Here is a 6,104-nt window from a genome sequence, read left to right as displayed (position 1 = left end):
CCCTGCCCGCGCCCCCCGGGGCCAAGCGAAGACCCCCGGTGGGTTCGGCTCCCCCGGGCGCCGTGCCCGCGCTGGAAGGGGGCCAAGCCGAGAGCCCCTTCACGTCTCGCAAGGGAGGTTTCTCCCCCCGTGTCTTCCAATGTGTGGAGTCCTGCTGCCCAAGCCCCGGCACGGAGCAGGAACAGGCTGTGAGGGCCCAGGGGAGCACCCCCAAGTCGGGGGTTAGCGGTGGGGGTCGTGGCCCCCGCGGTGGGACAGCTCTGGGGACAGGCTCGCTGCCATTTAGCTGTGCAGGACATGGAAGGACGCCCAGATGGCAAAAGGGAGGCTGTGGGGACAGGGGTCACAGGGGACACGAAGCCCCCATTGACCCTTGGCAGCAGTCAGGGCTGGGAGCAGGGAACAGGCTTGGGAATGGGCAGAGGAACAGATCCAAGCTGAGCTCTGGGATCTGAACAAAACCTGCTGTGCCTATCACTGTGAATGCACCAAGTCCCAAAGATCAACAAACGCACTTGAATCAAAGCAGGCACAAGACAAGAGGCGGCACCACACCCAGAGCAAGGCACAGACGAGCCCGGGACCCTTCAGGGGAAGGCAGGCCTGGAATCTCCACTCATGACTGCCCAGTTGCCCAAAGCACTTCCAGCTGCTGCTGCTGTTGGCTGGCACCTGAATGGCAGCCCTGGCAAAGGCCAACAGCTTTAAACCCAGTGTTCCCAGCCCAGATTCAGACTTTTCCAGGGCACCCAGAGTTACCTGCCCATCTCAAAACACACAGAAAATCCTGACAGCCACCACCATCCATGGCAGACCCCAAATGCAGCCCCAGAGCCTCTCAGGAGCGCAGCTGCTGGTCCCCAATACCACTGACCATGGATCTCCTCTCAGTTAAACACCCTGGGGAGCTGTGGCAGTTTGGGTTCCTGCAGAGCCAGGCAGAGGGAAGGGAAGGGAAAAGCCCCAGGGCGCAGCAGGGAACGGTCTGTGCCCACCAGCAGGAGCGGCTGCTGGGAGCTGCAGGGGCTGAACAGGCTGAACTATCGATAAAAACCATTCCTGCTGGTGGAACAGAAGCAGCTCGGGGCCAGGATGGCAGCACAGCGCCCTCAGAGCCCCTCTGCCCTTTGGGGGACAGGGCAGAGCCACAGGCAGGAGTGGGATGCTGGGGATCAGCCACCTAACGGGAGCAGGGAAGCTCTCCCTGTGTCGGGAGGGAGGCTGAGGATCAGCACACGATGGCCACACAGGGTTTGTCATGGGCACACGGCAGCCTGAGCACCACCCAGAGAGAAGAATCCCAAAAAGCCCCTTCCTGGCTCCCAGCTTGGAGCCCTGGGCCCAGCCGAGCAAATTCCCAGCCTGGTCCCAGGTGCTGAGGCTTGACAGGGAGCTGACAGCAGCTCCCTCACACCCGTCTGGCACCGTGTGAATGCCCTGGGTGAGAGTGAGGGGTCCCCAGCTGTGCTGTGCCCTGCACCCCAAGGTCTGTGGGGTTACTGGTGAGTGTTCCCCCTGTGCCCTGCTTTCCCACCTCGGAGGGTGAGTGGCACGTTCCCCCCAGGTCCCTGCAGCCACAGGTGCCTTCATCCTTCACACCACAGCAGGTCCCTGATCACCCCAAAATTCTGCAGCTCCCAGGTGACAGAAGAGACACCAGACCACGGAGCCATGGGGCTGAGGGGGCGTGCAGAGCCTCTGCCACCCCCGGCTCAGTGCCACACTGCGGCACAGGGCACAGCCCAGGGCAGGCTGTGGGAGGCTCTGCAGGTGCCAGGGCAGAGCAGGAGCCGGGCTGAGAGCCCAGACCCCCCGGCACGGGCCGTGACACCCCCACCCTGCAGCAGCCTGGGAACAGCCTGGCTCCTGCTCCGAGCGGGTCCCTTTTCCCTTTCAAGTGGGCTGGTGAGCTTTGACTTGGTCTTTGCACAGGCTTCATGGCATCGCATGATAATAATGTTCTGTCACAGTGGGTGACCTGGACCTTGTCCTGTTTCCACACATTTGGAACCACCTGGCTAATGAAGTGGATATCGTTTTCTGGTCCATCTCTCTCACCCCATTGCTCTTCCCCCTTCTTCCACGCCCCGCTCCTCCGAGCGATGTCAGGAGCCTCACTGCAAGCGGCCTTTTCCCATCGTTGTCCGGCACAGCTCATTAACTCCTCTCAGCAGAAGAGCGTGGTCATTACGGCTCGGGGGGCCGGTGGGTGCCCCTCGGGGCTGGGAGCACATAGTTTCCCAGCCCCAGCCCGGCGGGAGCATCAGCCCGAGCTTCCAGCGGGAGGTGACTGCGGCTGGGAACGCAGGGCGGCTGCACCGGGAGGGTTTTTTAGTCTGAGCATGCTCTGCTCTGCCCCTGAGCCCTCCGAAACCACCTGGTTTGCGGCCAGCCCGCATTGGCCGGCAGCTCCCAGGGCTGGAGCGGCCTCACCTCCCGCTCCCCATCACTTCAGAGCCTCCAGGGACCAAACCAGCAGCCCTGTCCACAAGGAGGGAATAACCATCCCTCCGCGACGGCCTGGTCCAGGCAATCCCTTACCCGTGGCCACATCCTCCTGCATCAGCACAGAGGGGCCGGCAGCGTTTGCCCTGAGCCGGGCTGCGGCTCCCGGCTGGCAGCAGAGCCATCGGTGCCAGCCGTGAGCGCCGGGCCAGCGCGGGGTCAGCCCCGGGCACGGCTCTCGGCACGGGGAACTTTGCTCCTGGCGCTGCAGAGCCGGGCAGAGGAGCCAGGGCAGGCCCTGTCCTGCCTCGTGCCCACCCTGGCACCGGGCAGAGCGGGGACACGGGAGCCACAGGGCACCGGTGACACTTTCCCTGCGCCGGGGGATTTCTGCCACGGGCGCGCTTACGCATTTCGTATCTGCCTCTCATTTTTTCCTTACGGTTTCATTTAACGCCTGAACGCGTGCAGACACCGCCTCTGACCTCGCGGGCAGTGGGCAAGAGAGTTCCCACCAAAACAGGCCCATTAAACCCCCTCACGGAGATTTTTTTTCTCCTCTGCCCCCACTTGCGCTGAGATTTTCGCATTCCCTGCCTGCCTCCGCCTCCCCCACACCGAGGTGATGTAATGTTTTGAAGGCTTCTCCCATCCCCACCTTTATTAAATATGACCCGTGGTTGATCCCCGCGCGGGGCGAAGGGAAGCTGTGGTTTCGGGAGGGATCAGACATGAAAGGAAGAGCTGCCCGCCCCTCTCGGGGTTCGCTCAGCGGGGCCATGCAGAGCCCTCACACCCCTCAGCTCCCCGATATTCACAGCCTCCAGCACCGCACAGGTGCCGCTTTCACCTTCCAGGGAAGTCAGGTCTGTTGGCACTTTTGTTTAGGATGCAAATTACCTTTTTGCCTCTCTTCTCCCTCCCAGATCATGGATGGAGCCTTGGCTCTCCCTCTGCAGAGCTTCTGGGAGAGAGGCGCAGCCGTAGGGTGCCCCATCTGTGGGCTGAGCCCTGCTGACCCTGTCCCCTAGAGTCCCCAGCACAGAGACCCCACTGACACCCTACAGATGCCCCACCACAGGCTGTGCTGCACAGCCCACTCAGCCCCCAGGGAAGGGACATGCCCGAGCTGTCACCGAGCCCCAGAGCGAGGCCTGGTGTGGAAATGACTCCTCTTCCACCTGTGTGGAGCCCCCTGCTCCAAGTACGGCGAACATGAACCTGGGCATCACCCAGCGAGAGATGTTCTGGGGCTCAGATTGAAGGGATGGATTGAAGGGAATGGATTTATCCCCATCAGGGTCTGGTCTCACCCCACAGGAGCACTCGGGCACCACGTGGGCTGCGCTGGCAGCAGTGTCAGCACCGGGGACACCGTGGGGAACCCCCATTTGGCCATGTGGGTGCACCCATGCTGGGACATCCATCACCCTGGGGACACCCATCACCCCAGTGCCCTCACCCAGAGCTCCGCAGGTCCACCTGGCACAGGTGCAGGAGACGAGAGAGGAGCTGGGACTGGCACAGGTGGGACAGGAGCCACCCAGGACCTGCTGGGACAGGGCGCAGGGTGGGCAGGAGGACACCAGCAGCAGCGTTTGTCTGTCACACCGATAATTAATGTTTCTCCCCTACACTTTGCAAATAACTCGCGACTCTCTTTGTCTGGTGATAAATGGCCCCTTTGAAGTTCTCCTTTCTCAAAAGCAAAGCAAAGAAACACTTTCATAATCCGTCTTCACCTCCCATCCTGTGCCGAGGCTCTGCTGCTCTGGGGGGGCACAGGGGGGCCTGCTGGCCCCTCACCTGCAGCTGGGACCCCTGTGGGGCTGCTTGGTGTCCCTTTACTCTGCCAGGGGGACAGGCAGTGGGGTCAGGACCACCTCAGCCTGTCCCCTGCCCATGGCAATGACAATGTGACCCGTGCTGGTGGCCTTCCCACCACATTCCCTCCCCAGCAGTATGTCCCCATTCTGGGACCCCCCCAAAACCCCAGACCCCTCATTTTCAGATCCTGGGGGTTTCCCTCAATCTCCACAGGTCTTGAGCTGGAGGGGAGGGCTGGAGCTGGGCAGCCGAGGGCAGCAGGGACCCGCTGCAGGGGTGTTTGGGGCCGCAGGGGTGCGGACGTGACCCAGCACCCACCGTGAGCCACACACACGTCCCCCCGCAGCTCCAGCTCGCACTCAGGTTCTGCTTGGCTGCCACAGCAAAACAAGTTCTGCTGGGCTATAAAAAGGCGCTGGAAGCAGGGCAGGCCGGGAGAGCGGTCGAATCCATGCCAGAGCTCTTGCAGGTTGTCACTGGCTTACGTGTCAGGGCAAACAATGCTATCTGCCCATGGGATCGCGGCACAAGGAACACCACAACAGCGGCCCAAACCCCAAACACGGGGTCACGGGGCAGAGCCGGGCAGGCAGCGGGTCCCCGAGCAGAGCCGGGCTGCCCCGTGCCCGCGGGGACCGTCCCAGGGCCGGCTGTGCCCGATGGCCAGCGTGGCACTGGCCCCGGGGCTCCTCTCGTCGCAGCCTGATGCCGGTGGTGGGCAGGGTGGCCCTGCTGGCCGCTGTGCCCCCACAGGGGCAGGCATTGCACGGATGCCATTCTGCTTTGCCGCGCGTCCTCTGACTCCTTATGAATTTTAAGACAAAGAGGAGGGAAGCGAGCTGGAACCGACGTGGAGGTGGGGTTGTTTTCTGGGAAAACAAAAGCAGCGTGGCCAGTGCCAAGGCCCAGAGGATGCTCAGGGCTGGAGGAGCTCCATGAGGACAGGGATCCCAAATTTGGGGCAGCTTCAGTGCGAGCCCCAGATGTGCTACAGGGAAGCCCCAACCCAAAACCTGGCCAGCCCCACCATCCCACGTGTCACGGCCACGGGTGTCTGTGTCACTTGCCCCTTCGTGTGACAATGGTGGCACCAGACGTGCTCTGTGCCGGGGATCCCCGCTGGTGGCTCCCCAGACTGAGGGCAAGAGCTGCCACAATGGAACTAGAGGAATTCAGAAGGTTCAAAAGAAAAGTAAAATCCAACTCTCCACGAGGAAATGCTGTAACTTCCCACCTGTGGAAAGAGCCCCCCACGGGCACGGCCCGGCTCACCCCAGTCCCTGCTGCAGGTGAGACCCCCACTCCAAGCACATTTCTCTGCTCCCTGGGAGGGTTCAGCCCCAGCCCCCAGCGGGGTCCCCACCGGGCCATGGGGGGAGCCAGGAGGGCAAAAATCAAAAGCAAATTGCGGGAGTCAATGGTGCGGAGCCGCGGGCGGCCTCAGCGGCTGCCGTGTGACTTTGATTCCCCTATCATAACCCCGAATTAAAAATTCAAGCAATTACTTGCATGGCTTCCCCCCGATTAGGCTGGGCCTCGCGTTCATTAATGCGGGCGCACAGAGAAAAGCCATTAGGGCGGGTGGTGGGGACGGTTTCGCTGAGAACAGTTCCGCTCCAGGAAGGAGCTGGGCCAAAGCCGAATTTCACACATCTCCGAGGCCGCCCAAGCACGGCCGGGGCCCTGAAAGCCGCCTTTGTCCCCCCGGCGGTGGCTGGGATGGGTCCTCATGGGATGGGTGGCACAGAGAGGGGCATTGCCCGGGCAGGCAGCTGCTAAAAGTAGCAGCCCAGCAGTCGAGGGGACGGGCCCGAGTCATGGGGACTCGGCAG

Source organism: Pseudopodoces humilis, chromosome 23 (genome assembly GCF_049639895.1).
Source record: "Pseudopodoces humilis isolate 2021_Gansu_Grassland_sample_001 chromosome 23, ASM4963989v1, whole genome shotgun sequence".
NCBI lineage: Eukaryota > Metazoa > Chordata > Aves > Passeriformes > Paridae > Pseudopodoces > Pseudopodoces humilis.
Note: the sequence above shows the minus strand (reverse complement) of the source record.